Source organism: Gallus gallus, chromosome 22 (assembly GCF_016699485.2).
Source record: "Gallus gallus isolate bGalGal1 chromosome 22, bGalGal1.mat.broiler.GRCg7b, whole genome shotgun sequence".
NCBI lineage: Eukaryota > Metazoa > Chordata > Aves > Galliformes > Phasianidae > Gallus > Gallus gallus.
In genome coordinates, this window is record NC_052553.1 from 1114988 (window position 1) to 1139025 (window position 24038).

At 43.0% G+C, this 24038-nt stretch overlaps 1 protein-coding gene across 1 annotated transcript in view; it reads left to right on the forward strand.

Annotated features, from left to right (window-relative positions):
- The first annotated feature begins 14796 nt into the window (after positions 1-14796).
- STC1 (stanniocalcin 1) overlaps positions 14797-24038 on the forward strand; it is a 77996-nt gene continuing 68754 nt past the window's right edge. Inside the window, exon 1 of the mRNA XM_046903400.1 lies at positions 14797-14991. The gene's annotated coding sequence lies outside the window, so the exon portion shown is untranslated. The remainder of the gene's footprint in view (positions 14992-24038) is intronic.

The window sequence follows — 24038 nt, forward strand, 5'->3', positions numbered from 1 at the left end:
GAGTGAGAGGGAGTGAGTTGTGCTGCTTATTCTTGTTCCTATATGAGGAAGTGTTTACTAAAGGTGTTGCACAATTTTCAAGTCACAGAGAGTTACAGCAAGCGGAAGTTCCTGCTGCACAGTTAATATCACACGAGTTGTGATCGATTACTTCTTACTTATAAGTTCCCCGAAACTGCTCATCCAAATGGAATATGGGAGATTGGAGTTGTGCTAATGTTGTCTTCTTATAGTCTGGATGGTGAAAAGCTAAAATAGAAGCAAGTGCTCGCAACACAGGACATTGTGTGGCATGCCACCCTGTGAGTGATTATCACTTTTTCAGCTCAGGGACAGAACCTGGCAAGCAGAAGGCACTGCTGGTGGCTCAAGGAATGGGAAATTTGCAGGAGGTTCAGGATGAAGCAGGTGCTGAGGCTGCAGGTGCAGATGTTTTGGTTTCTGCTGATTGCCCCTTGATCTGTACAGAATGGGAGAGTTCAGAGCACCAGTACAGGCAATTCTGTGACTGTGAATCATATCTGTATTATAAACATTAAATGTGCCCTATTCTGCCTCTTCTATTTGTATTAGTAATGTTTGCTTTGGGTTCATGTGACAGACATCTGACTAAAGGGGGCTGTAGTCAAGTGAGAAATCAAGGTGTTTTCTGTCAAATCCTGTTCTAAATGTCTATGCTAGAAACTAATCACGGAGGTTGAATAATAGGGAGAATTTCTTCTTTGAAAGAGTGCTCTGGCATTGGCACAGGCTGCCCAGGGAGGTGGTGGGCTCACTGTCCCTGGAGGTGCTCCAGAACTGTGGAGATGTGGCACTGAAGGACACGGTCTGTGGGCATGGTGGGATGAGTTGGTGACCTTGGAGGTCTTTTCCAACCTTTATGATCCTATCATTCTATAATATAGCACTGAATTTTGAATATGTACTTTCCCCTTAGAATAAGAACACTTGCTAAATCTCAAGATGTTCTGGGACAGTTTGGGAGCTGCCAACAAATAGCCTCTGAGCTTACTGTAGGGATAGAATCTTACCAATTAAGAATAATTTATGTCCAATGCTGATTGAAGTAAATATGTAGATCTGGCTATTTCATAGTAAAACTTGATTCTAAGACAATAGCCTGGTTATTTGCTTCTCTTTATTTTGTTTAGCCTCTACAGTGAGGTAAAGTGATTGCATAATGGATGTTAATAGCTGCTGAATAGGAGCAGGAGAAGAGTTTATTGGCAGGAAGATGGGCTGAGAGAGGAAAAGGACACCTGTTTGCTAGAGCCTTGCTAACAAGACTCAATCCTCTGCTGTAGGAAATGGGAGCTCTGGTGAGCTGTAGCAACACTGTCAACATTCAGGTCAATATTGACGGTTTTTCTCCCTTTTCTAGAGTGTCCTATCTCCGTGGTGTGGCTGCCACCTGATACTCCAGGAACAGGAGTGATTTGGTGTCAGCTTTGGTGGCAGTGTCTTTGGGGTTCTGTAGCTTGGAGACACAATGAGCTTACTTTGCTTGAAGGAAAGCCGCATTCTATGCCAAACCATGTCATCAACCCAAGTTATGAAAGAGTGCTTCAGGCAAAGAATTCATGTCCAATTGTTTGGCCATACCCTCAACAAGGTGCATGTCAGTTGCAGAGAGCATCACAGAGGGTCTGTGTAATTTAATTGGTAATTCTTACTTAAGTGCTATCTGCTTGATTAAAGGGAGCAAATAGAAAAGGGTTGTGCGAATCCCTCCCATGTGAGATTAAAATGAGTATTAAAAGTAGAATGATGGTCGTGTTGGGGCACTAGGCTGAGCTCTGCTGCTGCCTTGTCCTCAATCTAGGTCCCTTTGAAGTAGGTCTGCAAACATGTTAATGTACCTTAGTGGAATTTTCAGGAGTCTGTAAACAATGTAGGTGTCTGTTTCATCTGCACTTCAATAGACGTATGTTCAACCACAGCACTAAGGAACACTCATACAACCCCTGCAGCTGTAGATAAGCAGCTGAGAGACGTTACTCTGTTCTTCCCCGTATCTCCATCTGCTCCATTCTGCTTTTGCCCCATCTAACCCCTTGCTTCAGCAAGCAGCCCTGCTTCTTAGCACAGAGCAGTGTCCGCATCCTGTTCCTCCTGGGAGAGCTCTCAGGGAAGGAATGTGTTATTTCACACTCAGCTGCCACAGGACCAACCATGGCCCTATTGCTTTAGCTAAACTCGTAACCTGCCTTCCGCCTTCCACCATTTTCTTCTCTCACAGCTTCAGTCCCAGCCAGTTTACAGATTATTTTTCTCAGGCATACAAACAGAACCATGTGGCTTCTGCATCTGCATTCCAACCCTGTGCTGCTGTTTGCTCCCTCTGTCTATTCGCAGTGGCATTCCAGTCTCCCCACAACCTCTCTGTGCCAGCCCAGGCTCTTCCCCTCCATCTCCAGAGCTGATCCAAAACCCATTGAAGTCAACAGAAGACCTTCTATTGCTTTCCAGGGCCTTTGGATCAGCTTTACAATTCCTCTTTAAAACCTACTCTTTACATAAGGCATTTTCTTGTGCTCTGTTGTGTCACACATTCCCAAGGTGAATTATCCTCCATTTCCTCAGCTTTTAGCATTTTGTCCTTTCTTTCTGGGTTCTGTTGAAGGATGTAATCAAATAGTTGCCTTAGGACATAATCAGATTAGGCTGCTAATCAGAGTAGCTGGAAAAATTTCCTCCCTTCCAACTCACGTGCAGCACTTGGCTAAGGTTTTACTTTAACATAAAGTAAAATGCCTTCACCTAAATTGTAACTGAAACTAACACAGCATCAGCTGAGTTATTTCTTAAGAAGCTCTAGTTAGATCACCAACTTTCATCTGATTCATCGCTGCAAACTTCTTACATCTCTGTCATCCTCTGTGCCTTAGAGAAGTTTACAGACATACATGGTATGCTCCAAGCATCAAGTTTCTTCCTTCTTGTTTTCTTTCTTTTTTTTTTCAAAATAAGTGATGAAAATACGTTACTTCATCTTCCTCTTTACCTTTGTTTGTTATCTGCATTTTGCTTAATTTTTCTGCATCATCATAATGTAATATGTAAAGCAGTAACCTATGGCAGAGAGTAGGCAGCCAAGTCGAGGTACAGGAACTTCCAATATATTTCTCAAGATCCAGTAACTGTTCATAATTTCACAGCATGACGTAAGGTGCCTTTCCTGAAGGTTAATACTTCTCAGAAAGTACACATGTCCCCATTTCTGGCTGCGCCATGTGTTGTGCAGTTGTATGTATGTGCATGAGCTGCTTAACGTCCTCCATCTGCACTGCATGAGTGACAATGCAAATCACTGTGAATTAAGCACTGCAGTCTTCGTTCCCTTTGTTTTTTTTTTTTTGTATTGTTTATACTTGTAATATGTGAAGTCTGGCTCTATTTTTCCAGGGCTTGGGGGAATCTTGCATGCTACGGCACTGTTCTTGCAGGGATCCATATGGGGCTTAGTGCAAGGGCAGTGGGTGGCTCAGTTCCTAGAACTGAGTTCTAGAAAGACCTCCCCAAGGCTGTGGGTGGACTTACTAGGCTGTTTTAAACCTCTGAAAGGCCATGGGTGTGCATGACTGAATATCTGTGTGCAAGAATGATGCCCACCTCAGACCTCCACAAGGCAGATCTCCTTTCTGCTCATCCATGCTTTCCTTCTTCGCCCCGTGTTGCCCATGCCTTGCACCTGCCTGCCCTGCCACAATCAAGCCTTTCAGTTCACTGCTTTCAGTCCTGGGGAATTTGGAGAGAGCTGGCAAGACATATGGCTTTATTCTGGCAAACAAATAAAGGGGAAGCAGAACTATTTTACCTGGATGACCTGTCACAGTGCCTCCAGTCTGATGGACTCCAATTGCTTCCCACACACATAGAGTACATAGTGAACATTTTATTGAGTCATCTCATCTCTCCACTTGAGGCAAAAACTTGAACAAAGAAGCAACTGTCCAACCTGAGCTACCTCTGTAGCAGGAGATTTTTCCTGGCATAGGGAAGCTGATGTAGTTACTGACAAAAAGCTCCCAGTGTGGACATGGCTGTCCACCAACCAAGCTGTGCTTTGGACCAGCAGAGCAAAGGTGCCTTCTGTTTGAGTGAAGCGAGCTCTACGGGTGCAGGTATGGCTGTGTCCACATATGGATGCCATGTCATGTTTTTTGTTACCCCAATTAACATATTTATGTGATATAGACAATGTGTTTCAAGTAGCGTAGGCTTTAATAGCAACTGCAGTTCATCTATCTATAGCCAAATCCTTCTTGACTCAGTCTGCTGCCTTAAAAAAACGGGTGGGTTTTGTTCATTTTTAGTAGCTGCCTTTTTGCCTTTTAAGGCCTGATCCTAACAAGGAGCTTCCCCCAAAGCACCTTTGGGTTGCTCTGGCTTCTAACAAGCAAATGTTCCAAGACTGCTGGGAAAGGAGACTGGTGAGAAGGGGAGCTGTCACACGCAAGTTGCATACCGTCTTCTGATGACTTCCTCATGGAAGTGCTTGCTGTAATGAATGCATCACAAAATGACATTGGCCTTTTGTTTCCTGTGCTTACCGCTTCCCTGTTTTTGGCACGACTCTCAGCCCAAGAGAATGACAATGGTGGCATTGTGCTTCTCCCTCAGCTAACCCTGGAGCGTTGGGAAAGACTGTCTGCTTACACAACACCTCAGCCCCCTCTCCGCTCAACCACAGTCTTCTGTAATTGTCTATAGCCTTGCTAATCTTTTTTTTAGGCTGTGATGTAGCAACAGGCACTGTCTGTGAGTGACCCCAGATATTCTTTCACAACATCCTTGCAAGGTGAATATTTTCCCATCTTACAAGTGGGAAAACCTGAGCTATACAAATTGGACTGTTTGCTGCGAGCATCCATCCTCTCTGGTAGTAATCTTCTGCACCAGATGTACACCTCTAGGATCATATACCTGAGCTGCAATGTCTCAGTGAACTATCACTCCCTGAGAGAGAACAGGGACACTGTTTACACTGCGGGTGAGATATCTGTCAGCTGTATTTTTTGTACTGTTTTTATGTGAACGAATATAATGAAAGCAGCAAAGCGAAAAAAACCCCAACATGAGTTGGAGCATCTGTTGATATTTTGGCTACAGGGGATTGCAATCATAGAATCATAAGATCATTAAGGTTGGAAAAGACTTTTAAGATCCTCAAGTCCAACCTCAGCCCATCCCCACCACGCCCATAGAATCGTGGAATCATTGTGGTTGGAAAAGACCTCCAAGATCACCAAGAAGAACCCCAACCCATCCCACCGTGCCTGCTAACCATGACCCTCAGTGCCACATCTCCAGGGTTCTCAAACACCTCCAGAGACAGTGACTCCACCACTCACCGGGCAGCCCATTCCAGTGCTTCAACAGGAGGTCTTTTCCAACCTTAATGATCCTATGATTCCATACAGTGCAAGAAGAGAGGATGGTGCCAAAAGCCCTCTACGATGTATGAGGATGCATCATCCTTCTAAGAAGGGAGAACCACATCTAACAATAGCAACAAAGATAGAAAATACAAATGTCTGTTCAGCACATCCTCGTCCTGGTAGGCATGAGGTACACAGTGCCTGCCAGCTCAGCGGGTTTCATGAAGAGTCTCAGTACACTCATTGTCATAAAATCTTGATCCCTGGAGTCACGTGAATCGATCACAGTTTCATTTTTCACTCGTTATTATTTTCCTTAAAAAGAAAGCAGTTTTCAGGGTCAGAGATCCGGATAAATGTTTGAAAACATGAAGCTGGGCAATGTAAAACTGAGAAAGCAAATAAAAGGAACTCCAAATGCATTTTTTAAATCTCATGTTGGTGAGTTTTTTGGCTGTTTTTTAGGCCTGACCAATGGTTTTGGGTAATGAAGCTGGCAGTCTGGAGTCCTGATCCGAGCTCTGAGTTCTCCCCTTTTCCAAAGACATTGAGAGCCATAAAAAGACAAAAGATGAATTAAAGCATGTATTTAATCATACTTTACAGATCAGATACTGCTTTAAAGTGTTTGAGACTAAGGACTCAACGTCTCTGGAAAGTCTGTAGTGGCATGAAGAACTGATTTCAGATCCCCTTAGGGTCATGGAGACATCGGTTCTAGCAGGAGAGTTCCTAGCTCCAAATTGCAATTCAGTAAACAGGGATCTCAGCCCACCAGCTGCCTTTTTTTTATGACCAGGAACTCATTTTGCATGCACATGTTTCTCTTGCTATTCTCTGCATGCCCATGAGAGCACTAAACAGAGTGGAGAGAGCAAAGGCAAAGTCTGGTGCGGCTGTGCAGCCCTGCCTGGCTGTTTGCTTACTTCACGTGCTATCATCTTCCATCAGATAAGCTTGTGGCCGTGTGGTGGAACATTTCCAGGGAGACAAACAGCAGACCTCTCAGGTTCCTTGTGTCCCAAGTATGTACCTACTCCATCAAGTCACATGATGGGGAACTGGCTGCGATTCCCATGCAGAGACTGCCTTCTAGTTTCCTCCTGCTCCAAGGTGTGCCTCCGACCTGAAGGCGTATTTTCATACCTTAGGGCACAAAAGGGATGCAAGGGACAAACAGTCAAGTCCCATAAGTGACACTTCTGGTGAAGTAGTACATTGCATAGGTCCTGTGTTCCCTCTCCACATCTTTGAACAGAAACAACAAGTCAACTCATTGTCCTCACCTGTCCATGCTCAGCGCGTAAACATTCTCTATCTCTTCTTCTTTCTAAGCTGGAACATGTCCAGTTTTTAATTGATGTCATTCAGCCAAAACTTATTTACCCCCTTTTCCTGGTTTCTGTGTGACTTTTGGCCTGTCTGAGTATTTTAATTGGAGATGAAGGAAAGACTGCTTTAAAATTGCATTTGTACAGGAGAAGTTTTTAGCGGTCCTGTTTAAAAAGTACATTTGCTGAGCGCCAACCCAAACATACATAGGTACATTAAACAGAAAAGGTTCTTTGAAATTATTACCTGCAATAGGTAATATTCTGATAATTAAATCAAGTAAAATAAACTTCCAAATGCCTTTAATTGAAAGTTAGTACACTTTCAGAATACTGTACAGTTATTAGCTGAGCGTTTTTTATCTGCTAATCCACACTTTCCAGTTATTGTTGCTGGTGTAATGCTCAGAAAATAATGAAAACTCTTAATAAGAGAACTAACCTAGTAAAATACTTCATAAGGAATTCAGAAAGCAGCAATGATGTGCACTTCACCTTAGCACAACTCAGCAACTCTGCATGAAATATTTCATGTTCAACATGGCAGTAGTTCCAAGGTTAACGTCAACAGGCAGTTGCTGAAGAATGGCTCTTGTCACGGTCTTGCCTGATCAGAGCTCCCAGCTTTGGTTGGCATTTGGTAGGCTGCCACTCTTCCTCACCTCTTGAGAATGATGAGTGCATTTTCTGAAGAGCCCTACCTCTTCCCTATGTTCTATCTGCTGCCAACACCACTGTCCCTAAATGGAGCCATTCAATGGCTTCATAGCACCAACAATGGACACCCAGGACGGGTCCTTCACACACAGCCAATGTTGGTCTTGCAGTCTTTGGGTGTAGAGCTCAGTGCTCATGAAGGAAGAAAGACTAAAACAAACAAACCACACACCAAAAAAAAACCCTAAAGTCTGCTATTTGACCAAGTGGCCCCTCACCCCTATAAATATTAGCATTTAGAGTCTTGATTTTTGTGTATGTATGTGTAGAAAAGAGAGAAAGAGAATATGCAGAGGTATAGAGGAGATTATAAAATCTTTAAGTAAATAACCCATGTAATCCTTGCTTTTGTGAGGGTGGCAATTTCTCCAGTGGTGTGAGTTAAACATTTCCAAGTTCCTTTCTTAAAATAAGTTTGGTGGACATTTTGGAACTCTGATCTGATGCCTAGGAAAATTAATGTTTTTTTTTTTTTTCTGTCTTTGTTTTCAAACATAAGAATTTGGGAAAGGCACAGTAACCTTCAAGCTTGTTAAAATACTAATCTGGAGCCAGATTCTGTTATTCTATTTTATTTTAAGTTTCATAAAACTTGGGGGAATTATATATATTTTTTAATTATTTTCTTCTGAGCATCCTGGCCTTGCTCATTTCTGTGCAAAAAGTGCCAGAATGCCCCAAGAAAAATTGATTTTGCAGTATTTCCAAGCTCACTATTACCACGAAGTAGTAAAAATTGACGAGAAAGACATGTTAAAAGATTTCTAGAATGAAATGATTGGGGATACAATTGCCCAAGTATTCCCTTAAGCAAACACCCTAAGTTTTAAGAGCTTGTGTCAGTTACAGAACAGAGCGAGAAACTGAATAAAAGATCACTATGTTTATTCACCTTAAAGACACTGCTTTACTTTATTCAGGATGAATCCGGTAGGGATGTGAATAAAAATGGGAAAACAAAATGAAATTACATTTTATTGAGCTGCAGTGTATTCTTACTCCCTTCTGTATAAACTTCTGCGGACTTATTTAATCATTACACCCTTCAATCTGTTTGGATTGACATCCAAAGGAGAGCCAGACTGGAGGATCTGGAAAGGATAAAACAAAGAGTGATGTGGTTTGGGGGGCATGGTGGTGATGGGTTGATGGATGGAGCTGATGACCTTAGAGGTCTTTTCCAGTTTAAATGATTCTATAATTCTACAGAAATATCCTGGGATTTTTAGGTAACCAACCTCCCATTTCTTCCTGCGAAAGCCAGATATGTAATTTCAAATACATTTCTCTAAAAGTCTATTTTTGTTCTAATTTTTGGAGATTTTTCTAACTACTGCTGAAAGAAAGAGTTTGGCATGATAAGCAGCTCCTGCAGCAGTGTCTGCCTGGTTCAAACCAGAATCTCAAAGGGCATTTCTGCTCAGAGGGAGCAATTTTGAACTGAACTGGGATCTGACTTTTGTCTGCCATTGCACTTTGACCATGCAGGATTATGTATTGGAAAAAAACAAAGAGCCCAGGGCTAGTCACCTACTTCTAATCTCATATAATAGTATTCTTCTTGTTGGTGTCATTGGCTAATTTTATATAATACTATATTCTGGCAATCCACCTTTATTTTGCGGAAAGTATAGTCTTTAGCAGAATGAGTACTCTCATGCACCTTGCAAAATGCTATGTTCAATATCCCCATTAGTAACTGCAAAATTTAAACAAATGCTTCCCTGTCGTGTGTGTGAGAAAATCTTTTGCTTGTGGTGACATTTGGAAGGTATAAAGATGTGGCAGCCCAGCCCGTAAACAAAGTAAAGCAGGAATGTTGCTGGGGTGAGATCTTCTAAGCATGGTTAGGGCAGAAAATTGCCTGCAGGTCTTGGCTCATATTGCACTATTGATCATTTTTACCCGTTGCCATCTTGTGAAGGCAGAACTGGCCAGGACACTGGAACAGGTTGCCCAGAGAGGTGGTGGATGCCCCATTCCTTAAGACATTCAAGGTCAGGCTGAATGGGGCTCTGAACAACCTGATTGGGCTGTAGATTTGCATTGGAATTGCACCAGATGGAATGGGACCAAATGGTCCCTTCCAACTCCATTCTAGGATTCTGTGATTCTATCCCACAGTCCCATAGGGTACTGGTAGGTACCAGTAGGCAAAAGACAGGGGACATGGAGCTCACCAGACTTGTAGCCCTTCTGGTGCCTTCTTTTTCATTGCAGGAAGGTTTTACTATCAATTCTCGCCTTGGACTGCCAGCCAGCTTCTGATGGGAGGAGGAAATCAGGAGCCAGGTCACTAAGACAACTGCCAAGATAACAACTTATTCAAACAGTGCTGTTTATTCTGCAATTTATTCAGTAAATTGGCCTGTCCGAATGAAATTTGATGGGAAATTATTCCAGACATGGAACATAGCTTACATGGCAGCTGCCATGTATCTCCCTATGCAAATCAAAGCATATTTGATCCTTCGAATATGTTATTTATAAAACTGAAGTCTACTTAGCACATTTCAGCACATTTCAGAAAATCTGTCCTGCTGATGAATGCCTTGAAAGCAAATTTCTACGATGCAGTGTCTGCCAAAACTTTAGGCTATGAGATCTCAGCCACACTGCTGTTATTTGTGCTCATCAGTCTCATCGCATTCGTGTTCAAAAAGATTCTGGTAGGAAATTAAAATTCTGCCATAGGTGTTGGTGATTTGATAAGAAATTAGAATCCTGCCATAGGTGTCAATGCAGTGAGGATGTCAGGATCTCAAACGTCAGTTTAATCCCCAGAACTGTGCCCTATTTAAATTAAGCCTGATGACTTCATGCTTCCAGGGCTTTGGATAAGAGGGAGGCTGAGTGTGGAGCATGAAGCCATACAAGAGCTTCTTGTTGTCCTTATAAATACTGCCCAGACATACACCTGCCTGCATGGTAACAGCAGTCCCTATGCAAGTCAAGCAGCTCTGCGCTTTGAAATCCATTTCTGGCTGGGATGCATTTCCTGACCATTTCCTTCCAACTGCTTGCTCACCACAATGCACATATACATGAACACACCTTTCCTCACTTATTCATTTGCACAGTGCTCTGCTTCTCAGACAAACTAAGCCTCTTTGCACCACTCTGTTTACAAGAGGAAATCAAGTGAGCATAAATCACAATAATTTCTTCCTTAGCTCTGCATTAATACAGCCACTGCCACAGTGGGTTACAGGGAATGTAGTGTAGGTGAGCTCTGGGGACTTCAGGTGCACAGAGACAAGTGGCTGCCTATGCACGTTGACGTGGAGAAGGTGTAAATCTTGATAAAGAGAGATCTAACTTCTAGGACAAACAGAATAAACAGAGCTTTTCTTCTGTTCAGGAGCGTATGTTTGATCTCACATTCTATGGTAACTTTCTATGAGCACTTACAGACTTCTCAATTGTGGGACCATGTTTTGAGCCAAGAGCAAGATAACAGCTTTCACCAATTGTTTCAACACTGTTCCATTGAGGACACTCTAAATGTGAACTTTTGTTACTACACTGCACCTTTTTTCTTGCTTTTGCTATAACACCAAAATGCTTATGCTGACCTTCTTCGTTCAGTAGAGGACTCCGTCCTCTGCACTCAGTCTGCTGTGTAGGCTCCAACAGCTCAGTAAAGCTCTAAATGCTGATTCTTCAGAGAATCCATGGGAATACAATGCCTAAATGCCAATGAAATGGAAATCAGGTTGTGATGATCTGGGGGGAGAGAGGAGAGGGACTTCTTGGAGTGACTTAGGGACACATCACGCTTCCCTTCCCGCATAGGGACAGTAGGATTGTAGGCTTCTCAGTCACACATCACTAATAGGACTGTTGCCCTCAGAACCCGTGGGGTTTGGGAATTTCAGTGAAACTCAAGCACTTTAGGGAGGAGGAGTTTTGCAAAACTGGAATTTACGCCCCATTTTGAGACTCTTGAAAGATGCTGCAACTTTCCTTTCATGTATGATTTTCTTCAGTATGGAACATGGCAAATAAATACAGAGAGGGAAAGTGGAGACTGAGACATAGGAGTGATTGAGGAGTGTGAACAAAGCCAGTTCCCCGCTCTCTATAGCCCTAAACATTTTTATAAAGCACTTGAGATAAGGATTTATTGCCAAGCACTCTGTCAGGCTGTACTTTGCCAGGTTTCACGTCGCTGACTAATGCAGTTTAGCTGCTACAAGCCAATGACTTTACATTTACGTCATCAAAGCACTCAAACCAAAGAAGTGTGTAGGAATTAGTGTTTGAAGGAAAAAGAAATTCAATGGAAGACCTTATGAAAAGAAAGGGACGCTTTTGTTTTACTTCACTTTCCTAAGTTGTCTTTATTCCTGTTCTCTCATACCTGCAAACGCCAAACCCCCATTGTGGACGTGCCTGAGCAGTCGAGCAGGATAACTTGTGGTGACATGGAACAAGGGATGCCAGCCACCGTTTCCCCAGGACACCTGCTGGTTCCTCTTGAATGGTGACAGTGAATTGGGTTTTGAATAAGTCTTTCATACCCTTTCAAAGTCAGCAGCTATTATGGCATGAAGAATCTTGTTTATTTCATTCTCACAACATCTTAGGCAATTGCTTTTTGTTTCCTCGTTTTGGGTATCTTGCAGCCGGAGGCTGTTTTCCTGTTGGGGAGCAGAAAGCAGTATGATAGGTACATGTAATTCTCTTTTTGGCCTTCCTGTTGCTAGTGAAGATTTTCAGCTGAAAATTTTTCTTTTTTTTTTTTTAATGGAAAAAATATCATTCTCAGTGTTTATTATGCTCAAGTGTACCCTTAGTTCTCAAAAGATGCCATTCTTTTACCCTTGTGTATTATGTGTTCTGGTACTTTCACAGAAGTACATTTCCATTCACACCTCACTCTTCCCTACCTCGTTAGCTCTGACGTGAAGCTCAACAAGTGCCACCTTTAGCAAGACTGCAAATAATAAGAAGCACCAGGAAACGCTCTGTGACTACTGAAAATAGAATAGGCAGGAGAGAGGAAGGATGTGGGAGGAGGAGGAAGATGCGAGGGAGACTCTCAGAGCTTTTCCTGAGACTTCGGATCGTTATCTATAAAAAAGAACCCTCCAAAACAAAAGATGAGAGCACCTACTCCGATCTACGGCAACGTTTCCATTTGCTCTGGGATGAGTCAGGCTGGAGATGATATTTGTGCCCCCAGGTTTAGAGACAAGTGAATCAGTTCTGTTCAGAAGACTCAAGCACCTGGGGCCCTCCCCGTTCTGCTTGGCACCAGCTGCATTTTGGAAACTGAGCTCAGCTGATATCAGATAAGTTTCTTCTAAAGTTCCCGGTATGCTCCTGAGTTTCGCATTACTGTGAAGCATTAAAGATTTAAAGCATTCTTAAAAGGTCACTTCTCATTAAGATATTTCAAGCAGAGAGGGATGGATCCATTCACTAAGGGCAAAACTTTGACTGTTATGTGAGAGCAGAACTGAAATAGATTTGTGGGGAATGGATTTTACCTCAAAGCAACTGAAGTCTATCAGTGAGTGTTGATATAAACTTTAATTAAATGTAACAGGAGTCTTTCCTCATTGGAGCCATTACTACTATTTCAAAGAATATCCCCTCTGTGCCATTGGCTCTGTGATAATACAGGACTCCTGCAGGTAACTGTTAAGTTTTATTTGGGACATTATCATAGAATATCCCTAGTTGGAAGGGACATATAAGGATCATTGAGTCCAACTCCTGTTGGGGACAGGTGATGTGGTTGGGAGGTGAGGCTTGGAGCTTCTGCTCTTGGAGGTGGCTTGAAAGCCTCTTTTTGTATGGCTACAACTATGTAGTGTAGGAATGAGGGCTGGATTCACATCGCATTGCATTCTCTATAACTGTTCTTCATAGTGCACATATGATGTCAATGAGTTGTGTTGTTTTAACAGCAGCTTTGCACAGGGCAGAATTAACATAGGCTCTCAGTTACACTTTAGATCCCATTTCTCATCACACCAGAAAGGTATTTGGGTAGCCTCAAAGCCATCACAGACACAAGGTAAATCTGTCTCATTTGGTTGAATTCATGCTGGGGTATCTTCCCCTTGCTCAGGCAAAGAATATGAGTGTACATTGTCAGCATTGGGGCCAGTGCTTCTCCGCTGTGTGTTGCTGCCATCCAGAGCTCATTGCAGAAAGGTGCATTTGGAGAAGACACTCCGCCAGTTCCAGTCATGCAAGGTAAAAGGCAATAAATAATAAATGCCATAAATAAAGGATGATGTTCCAAAACAGCTTCAGTTTCCAGTGAGAACTGGAAGCTCTATCTACCACATCTGGAGCAAGTCTGTTTTCATTTCGTATTCAGTCCTTTCTCTCTTCTCCCAGAGACTGATTTCAATGAGGAGAACACGATCGCCTCAAAAGAACCTGCAATACCCATAGACAGCATCTCTATAACCCTACTTAATTACTCCTAAATGACTCTTGGTAGGTCTGTAGAGAAAATAGGTGTATCTTTGGCTGCTGACTATTGTGATGTTATGTATCAAAAGTGAAGAGAAGCACAGATCTATCACTTGCATTACTGTATAAGGCCTTCTGAATTCTAGTTTCAAAAAGAGATGTGAGAGTTGCTTCCATGGGAAATCACATTGTGGCCTTCATTCCAGTCACCACAAGTTATCAGAACCACGGCCATTTATCAAGTTACCCTTCTGCATTGGAGAAGGAAGAGAAGGAAGCCATAGCAGGGACATTAGTGGCAGGTTGTGCCCCAGGGCACCTTTGCAAGGTCTTGCAGTGTCCAACATGTTTGGAAGGAGACAGGCTCTCCTCCACTCTAGGTTTTCAGGAGATGTATTCATATTGCTTCTTTCTTATTCTCCCAGTGTTGTTTTTAAATCTGGGGAGTGGAGATTGTGCTCTTTGTAATTCCTATTCACCCAGCGCACTTAAATTCGTGCTCTGTTCTGCTTCTCCCCACCCCATCCACATGAAAGAATTGGCTTCCATGGATCCTTGGCTTTGTTGAAATCAATGCAGGTGACCCGAGGATCTTGCCTCGGGTGTTTACTCGGAGCATTACCTGATTGTACTTGCACAAAGAGGCACTTGTGACCCGCAGTGTTACTGAGGCTTGCTGGTTAATTTTAAATCTACTCATCTGGTGTAAGAGAAAGTTCAGCTGCTCTACTGGAGAGCGGGCGAGGCGTGCATGGGGCATGGGGAGCACAAGAAAACAAATACCGAGAAAATGAGTCATGCAGCTCTTTACTTGAAAGCTCCACGCTCCCCTCTAGCAATATTCCAGCTCAGATCCAGACTATAAATCACTACCTGTGTGAACTCATGGATTACTCATTCGTCATGTGTCCGGCCAAGCTGTGCCAGGCTGTGCTGTTTGAAGTGGTTAACCCCTCGCCGAGGTGGTGGGAGCCATGGAAGCTGCTTTCGTTGCTCTGCTTGGACGTGAGAGAGCTGCACAGAAAGCCTCAGCCTTGGGTTAACGTGGGGAAGGCAAAACAGAGCCCTAATGGGGTGTGACGGGCACTGCTGTGTTGGAGCTGTGCAGTGGTGTCTTTGGAGCACAGGTCAGTAATTCCTAACTCAGCTGATGTTCCCAGCATGACAAGACGATCTGGTTTTACGCTTCATTTGCAATTGTAGAGTGATCAGTGCTGTCTCATTTCTCTTCCACTTAAATTGCAAGACACTGTGTGTCACAAGGAGCAGAGTCTGAGCACCCAAAACCACTACCAAGCATTGTCTGGGAAAACATGAGAACAGTTCCCCACTTCCCTGCAAAACACCTAAGCTTTGGCTGCTCCTTCTATCTCTCTAAGACAAGGGCTGTTCAGGTGGGACTGAGCTGCATGGGCAAGGATGGTTAATGTTGTCCAAGATGTCATGGAAAACCTCCATGAAATGCTGCTTCAATTCCCGTTCCAGAAGGCTGTGGTTTTGTGGAGGAGCTGTTATTTCCCAGCCCCATGTAAATATCCTACAACCTCAGGTGGCATCAGCAATCTGCATTCACCATCCCCTGAATTCCTTTTCTGAGTATAGAAACCAAGGAGGTTGTGGATGCCCCATCCCTGGAGGCATTCAAGGCCAGGCTGGATGTGGCTCTGGGCAGCCTGGTCTGGTGGTTGGAGACCCTGCACATAGCAGGGGGTTTGAAACTCGATGATCACTGTGGTCCTTTTCAACCCAGGCCATTCTACGATATGATTCTATGAAGCCCAGGGTAGAGGTATCTATATCACACAGCACATGCTGTTAACCTGCACCCTCCTTATTTTTGTGCTTGCAATAAAAAAAAAGCCTATCTGGCAACTGAAACAACGCAAGCAATAAATCCTGGGGAAAAAATAAATAAAAGAACACTTGTAAGGATTAGGCAATACAGAGACAGAATTAAGTTGTTTTTTCAGGGTTTGCATGATGCATTTGCCTTGCAGTGACCTAGAATTTTTGCTCTGTGGGAAACTTTCATAGAAAGGAACAGGACAGAAACTTTGATTTCTAGCTCTGTGGAGAGGAGCTCCCTTTCCCAGCTGCTGTTTTTATAAGTAATTAGTAAGAACAGCTAACAAACAGAGCTTGAGTTTACTGCATTCTGTAGTTGGATCCTGGATGGGAAATAAGCCTGGAAGGTACTGAGCTGAACTCACACTGAGAGGCAATAGAGGGCTACACAGTAAAATTCAAAGCCAGTAGGCAGTTAACCTGCATTTACCCAGGCAGTGTAGCATCGAGCTGTCTCTTATGTGCTTCAAACACTCTTTGGTTCATTCCTGCAACAGTTCTCGTGTTTTAAAACTGCTATGTGTCATTTTCATGTATCTGTGACATTGCTGGTAGTGCTTAAGCTTGGAAAAATCTCTGTTGGCCAACGCAGCACAGGGCTCAGCCAGGGGAAGGATGGGCTGCAGCATGAGCTGGTATTGTTCTCTTGTTTCAATCAGAAGTTTGGGAAGATTAGCAATGCTGTGTCCACAGGAGGGAGCCAAATACATTGCTCTCAGCAAAATACCTTTGACTTTGGTGTCTTTATCAGCTGATCCTGTATGAAAAGGAGTGAGAACCCCAGGGAACTTCTATACATAGTGATGGAGCCTCATGTGTCATTAGAAAGGGAACCCAAACCTATTCAGATGATCTGAAAAGTGGCTAGACTTGATGATCTTAGTGGCCTTTTCCAACCTTCATGATTCTATGACTCTGTGTCCTGTTGATATGTATCTGAAGGCTGTGCTAACCACTTCTCATGATGGAGGCATCTCACGTCCTTTTCTCTGTCTTGACCAGCAGTAGATCTGCTTGAAAGAAATGTCTACTGCATTTTTTTTTTCTGCTCTCACACTGAAGTATGGAGAGCTGAGGCTGTTCCTCTTCTCCCTTTTGTTCTGGTTAAAAAGCCACACAATGGCTGTATCCAGTGTGGTGACATCAAAGGGGCCCAAGAGAATGGCCTGGAGCTGTGTCAGGGGAGGGTCAGGAAAAGGTTCTGCACCAGTGGATAGTGGGCATAGCATAGCCTTTCCATTGTACCAGACACTGAGGCCTTGGAGTGTGTTCAGAGAAGAGCAGTGAAGCTGTGAATAGTCTGGAGCATCAGTCTTGTCACTGTGGAGAAGAAGAGACTCAGGGGAGACCTTATGGCTCTGTAGAACTCTCTGAAAGGAGGTTGTGTGAGAGTCAGCCTCTGCTCCCAGTTAACAGAAATAGGATGAGAGGTAATGGCCTTCAGTTGCACCAGGGGAGGTTCAGGTTGGATATTAGGCAAAATTTCTTCTCAGAAACAGTGGTCAGGAACTGGAACAGGCTGCCCAGGGAGGTGGTGGAGTCACCATCCCTGGAGATGCTGAAGAACCATGGAGATGTGGTACAAAAGGACATGGTTAGGGGCATGGTGGGGCTGGGTGGGGGTTGGACTTGGGGATCTTAGAACTCTAACCAACCTTAACAATTCTATGATTCTGTGATTCAAAGACTCCCCAGGGCATTGGTGACAGCCCCAGGCTGCCAGAGCTCAATGAATGGTGTCCAACACTCAGACATAGGATTTGGGGTTTAGGTGGTCCTGTATGGAATTGAAATTGGACTCAGTGATCCCGGTGAGTCCTTTCCACCTCAGGATATTCTGTGATTCTCTGATTCTATTTCCTCAACCTTTATCACAAACCCATCATGGAACCTGGAGAGGGGGAGGCAGTGAATATCTTTAGTAGCAAAAGATTTGGAAAGCCCTCTTTGAGGAAGCTGGGCCCTTTGCAGAGGCAGCAAGTACCCTTGCAGGGAAAGCAGCTTCAGATCTGCAGACTTCTTCCTGTCTTGTTTTCTTTTTTCCCTCTAAACAAAGCTTTGGTATGCGGCCTGTTGCCGAATGAGGAAAACATAAAGAAAAGAAAGCTTTCAACTAACTAAAAATAAACAGTGCTTTTTATAAATATGCTGACAAATTTCACGGGTGGGATTTCTTCATCTTCAACTTCATCAGAGACGCTGGGGATAACTTTTCCATATTAAAAATAATTCATTATTAGTGTATTTTTGGTATTTGTTAGATTCCTTGGGTTTCTGAGCTGTTTGCTAACATCTGACATTGGTTTGGGATATGAGGTAGTTTACACATTTGCTTTTGCTTTGAGACAGAATGACCTTTCTCAGCTCACTGAGGGCTGCAGCTTGGTTCCTTTTATCTGCATCCCAAAATGGTAACACCAACAGACAACACATCCTGCCAATCCACTGCTCTCATGCAAGAAATGACCTGTTGCTGCTTGTTTGACCTTAACAGAGGTTAAGACTGGGGACTGGAAGCTGGCAAACCTGTTTCCTCCCTTCCTAAGTCGTTGGAAGGCTATGAGGAATATCAACGCCATCTCTCCCTGGCACTGCTGTATAATCCTAGTAGGAGCTAATAAGCAGTGCCGGTTTTCTATGTGCCCCTTGTGTGGGGGATGCTGGTTAGCAGCAAAATGCTATCTCCAAGGTCTCGCCTATCAGCAGTATGGGAACACGGTGTGGCAGCAGGATTCTGGAGAGACAAAACAAATGGCATTTTGTACAATTACTTGATCAATGATAAAGGAAAAAATGTAGAATATCCAAAGTACCCTCCGCAAAAACGCACAAGAACAAACAATGGCGAAATGCACGGTATATAATTCATAACAGCTACAGGACTGAAAAGAAAATAGACATGTCATTTGCAATGTTTTTTCATATGTTAGAAAAATACATTCCTTTCCCCTGTGCTGTAGTTATGAATTTGTCAGAGTTCACGTTTTTCCTCTTATTATTTCTCGTTGTTAAAGGTCATCAGGCTTTAAAAATATGGATAGCCTGCGTCTTTGCTCTAATCCATCTAATGCACTGTATCCAAAGATTAAATCCCTGACAGAATAGTGTCAGATGGATCCTCCTCCTCTACCCCCAAGCTGGATGGAATCTGGTAACATCAGAACTGAGTTTTCATGAAATACACATTATTATTCACAGTAATTGATTGCGAGCCTTGCAAGGGACGGAAGCAATTGCTTAGCTTTGTCCTGCTGTGACACAGGCTGTCTTTGGCAAAACAGAGGAGACCAAAATAGCAATGCAAAGCTGTCAGGTAGAGCTACCATGCAAGACCCTGTAGCTGCAGATGAAAAAGTTGATTAAAACACCATTGTCACTGATAGATGATTTCAGGAAAAATGCTGTAAATGGGTCACATCTTTTCAGTGGTGGCCAATGCAGAATCTTTCAGCCACACTGACATGTAGACATTGCACCTCTACTGTGACAAAGAACTCTTAACTCTAAGGCCACGTCCTCCCCAGACGTCATAGTCCTACAGGCAGTCATAAACCAGGGCTACTTGTTGAGACCCTTTGGTGGTGGCTGTGCCTTGGCTCTGGTTCTCTACTGTTTCTCTTCCAGTCTGGCAGCAGTAGTGTTCCACTGTCTGATTCAACAGACCCGGTGGGGGATAATGGAATGATATTTCGGAAATTGTATATCCAATTGGGGCATCTCAATGAAGGTCAGACTTTCCAAAGTGCTCAAGTCCCATTGTACCCATTCTGCTTGCAGAATAAAACTGTGCATGATAAATCTCATGTCTTAAGTCCCAGAAGTCCTCTGCATTGTACTGTGATGGAGAAAAAAGTGTTTGTAATGTGATTGGAATTCTTTTTTTAGGTCAGTGCAAGCAGTTTATAACTGTTTCAGGTAGCATCTCCTCATCCAAAGCTCTTCTGTACTCTACAACTGTACCAACAGATAACTTTCAACTTGAGCTCAGGGACAACTGCATGAATGCAGTGTCCATTCCTGTGTTCCTTGTAGGCAAACATTGCTCTGGTTTGAGCTGGTTGAAAAGGGGAATATTGTATTTTCAGCTATGGGCTGGACACTCCCTCTGGGACCCTGGCATCTTACTCTGTTGGTTAAATGGAATCTTCCTAATGAAATCTGCTGTACTGTCCTTCACTTGTTATTAATCAGCTGTCTGACTCAGAGCTTATAACATTGAGTCTTTACTATGACAACAGATAAAAGTGAGAGGCTTTAAAGGAAAGAGCTGAGTAAGAGGAGGGATTTGTGAACCTTTTGGCCAAACTCTTCATTGAGTTGTCCAAACAACTGTTCAGTACCAGAAATTTTCAGGGAAATGGAGCCTTCTGGCCCATGTGCACAAATAACCTAGCTGAAAGCTAATGCCAGTAAAGTGACAAGGCCATAATCACACCTTAAAATGCAAAGTAGTTGAATGCAGGTGTCATTGTAGATCTGCAGGTCCTGGAGTCTCCATCTTGTTACGATTTACATGCCCGTGGACTTGAAGAGGGAATCATATTCATACGGATGAGGTCATGTTTGTTATTTGAAGCAAGCTAAAGGATGCTGTAATTCATTTGCTTTATTGTTCTGGTTTTTTGTTTGTTGGTGTGTTGTTGGTTTGTTGGTTTTGGTTGGCTTTATTTTTATTTTATTTTATTTTTCCAAGAAAAAGCCAACACTTGCTCTTCTGTGTATAGAAATGAGAACGTCCTGTCCCTTGCAGGAACAAATAGGACAAAGATTAATTTGTACTAACTCTGTAGAGCCATGGAGCCGTGTTGTAGCCACAACCAGCTCATGAATTAAGAAGGTGTATTGAAGCCCAAAACAGCTATTTCACTTCATTTCTGAAAGTGTACAATCTTCTGTGTTCTACAGCAAGAAAATTTAGCCACCTTCCCACTTTGCTTTGGGATTTACTAGGAACTCTCCGAGAGCAAGAACTCCAAGACCTGCCTGGGCCTAGATATTGTGCAATGCACTAAAAACCAAACTTTGAGGGCATCGCACACTCTTGTATAGTTATTTTGTGCCTCCTGACCACTACACAGAGCAGTGTGAAGCAGTCTACAACTACAGCTCTTTTATTCCCTCAACTCTAATCACAGCCTTTGTGTGAAGCGTGAAGTGGGTAGAAACCCGGCCCATGGCAGGGGGATAGGAACTAAATGATCTTTAATGTCCCTTCCAACCAAAGCCATTCCATGATTCTATGGCAAACTTTCTGCAGTCTTCAGTAGCTTACCTCCAGAGTGGTCACAGCTGAAGAAGAGATTTGAGCTGTGGTTGCCCAAGGAAAGTTATTGGCTGAATATTAGAGTTAGCGTTCACAGGTGATGGCATTGCTGCTGGAGATGCGTGCTTTCCTGTAGAATGCGTTCAGAAATAGGGTATCTGTTTTGGTGTTCAAAGGGGTAGACTAATCTTAGGAAGCTGCAGTGGTATGCGTGAGGCAGAGAGAAGCTTCTGGCCTCCATCATGTGTTGGTAGAACTGGCAGGCTTTGTCTCAGGGGTCCTCAGGCTTTTCCCCTCTCTGTGCATCTATCCTGGGACCTTCTTCAGCTTTAAATACAAATTTTGCTGCAGAGTTGGTACAGCTAGTGTGACATTCACACAGCAAGGCTTCTGTCTCTCAAGATTAGCTATGGTTCAGGCTAGAAATGCATCAAAAATTATGTCTCATACATTATGCACTCTGGCAGCTCATAATCTACACTTGCTAATAGAGGGACCTCGTAACTTTGAGGAATAAATATACTTTGCCTAAGGGTCGTTACCACCCAACCCAGTGTTTTTAGACTGACAAGGACAAAACCTTCCCATTCCCAATGGACAAGGAAGATGACTTAGCAAAGTCACTCAGAAAAATTAGTGGTAGCAACTAGTTACATTTCTTCCCCTTGAAATGGTTTTCTAAATCTCATAGAGCTCTTCAGGAGTTTTTCTTTTGCTTTAGAATGTGGGATTGGGAGGGGGAGAAAACTGGGAAGTAAATGAGGGGAAGAAAGGGTCATTCTGTTGAATTTCCCCATATAATTTTTGTCCTTCTCTGAGGGGTTTAAGCACTTAGTTAGAACAAAAAGCTTTTATACTGGGGTCCATAATGTGAGATATAATGATGATCCAAAGCATAAAATAAGAGAGGATTAATTAAATGGAGAATAAAAAGGAAAATAAATGAAGAACTTTTGTGGTTAAGTGCTAGGAGCTTTGGAAAATAATGCTCAAATTAGAAGCATGTGCTCTAGAAAATTACAACATAGGTATTGCAAAAAATGCATTCCTCCCAGAGGATGGGGATGAATTAGGATTCGAAATTATGAAATAAGCTGGGGAAGAGATTGAGCCTCCCACATAGGGAAAACAACGTTTAGATGTAAATCAAATGAAGTTCGCTTAGGTAATTTTAAGGCACAAAGCATGAAAGAAAAGTGCAAGTGGAAGTGCTATGGGCTGTGTGGTATCCACTTACATGAAATGTGAAAGAACAGAGACAGGGCCTTGACATGAGGACTCAAGAGGGCAACTACTTGGCTAACCAGATCTGTGCAGCTTAGAGGCTGAGACATCCACCATTTCTGTTACCTGAGAAGATGCTGTGCTAATGATAAGAACAAGAGGAGCAGGTGCTTCTCTGCTATCAGCACAAATGGGGCTGAAACTATTGCGGCTGTTTCTTTGTGTGTTTTTGTGGTTATTCCCTTGGCCTCTTACGTTCAGCAAACTCCCTACATGTGGACTAATAGGGCAGGGGAGTTTATGGCTCATGGATCCATGTCCCGTGTCTGGGCAAGGGGCCCTCTTTCTACATGTGGAAGAAATGGCCAAGACCATTATGTCCAGATCCGGGACATTCTTCACTAAAATGTGCAGTGAGCTGCAGTGATTTCCCAGCTGGAGAAATTAAGGAAGAGAAGAGAATTCAGAGCTGGAGGCTGGAGATGAAAATCATTAATTAGAAACTTCTGCACGCAGCTATTTCATCCCTATCCCTATATGCAGAGCTCAAAAGGATGTGAAAGTTTATTTCTGTGCCTCTGTCCAGCATTTCTCTGGTAGTGTTGGGATAGATATTCCGGATATTCTTGCTGTGCTGTAATAACCATATTCCTGAGATATTTTGTTTCACTGACTGGTATGATTTTGTGCTCTGAAGCATTCAGGAGCTCACCCATCATGCTGCAATATATAACCTTGGAGAGGAATCTTCCTGCAGTGTGCCTTCCAACTGGCTCATATAGGAGAGACGCAATAACACGTAGGTGAGCCACTTCCCAGCCTGGCAGAGCCAAGTGAGCTCAAATGAACAGAGTGGAAGGCTGAAAGCTTAGTGGATAGGTTTGCTGGATGAACATACCCTTAAATATATACAGCCCGTGTAAATCAGCGTTGCTCCAGTGAAGCCAGCAAAACCAGATTTGTGCCAGACCATGCATTCTCATCTAAACTAAGTCTCGAAAATGCAGCTGGTGGAGGTTTGTTGAGGAAATGATAGAGAGAAAAATGGCTATCCTATAAAGGCAGTAAGTAGTAAGGAAAAAAAAAAAAAAAACAAAGAAAAAAGGCATAAACCAAAATAAAGGGTAAAAAGAGTGGGAAATGCTCAGAGCACAACTGCTGCTTCAAAGCATTATGGCTGTCCACAATTGCTACAGCAAAAGCAGAGCATTGCCACGCTGCTCAGTGCAGCTGATGCCATGAGAACACAAAGTGCTCTGATGCTGAGCAACTGCCCAGCAAACAGGTGAGGCTGACTTTCAATTACATATTGTTAATGTAAACCAAAATTAGGAGCAATGAACAGGAGTGCTGTTGTTCACTTAATTTGCACATTCAGAGCTTTTCTTGAATTACGCACAGAGTCAATGGTCGGATGTGGTGATACACAAAGTGGTTGGTGGTTGGCATTCAGGTATAGGTGTAGGTTCTTTCCAACTCAAACAATTGTATTCTTCTATGATTCTATTGAAATCACTGTGGTTCCAATTCTGTGATGGCTGTTGCCAACACTGACATCACTATTCACCCCACCAATACAAGTCTTATGCTGCCTATAGGTCTTTCTTTCTTTCCCTGTGGAACTACTTGAAGTTAGATAAAAATGACTTTCATGCAAGAATCTCTGTTGTTTATGCATCATTCCCTGTTTAGTCAGTGAAACATGTTTTTAATTACATTTCCCTTGGAAAAAAAAAAATGAAGGAGACATTTTAAATTAAGGGAAAATAAGTTTGTTTGCTTTTGTTTTGTTTGTGAAGTTTGGGGTGGTGATGGTGGCGAGTGGAGAATACTAAGATGAGA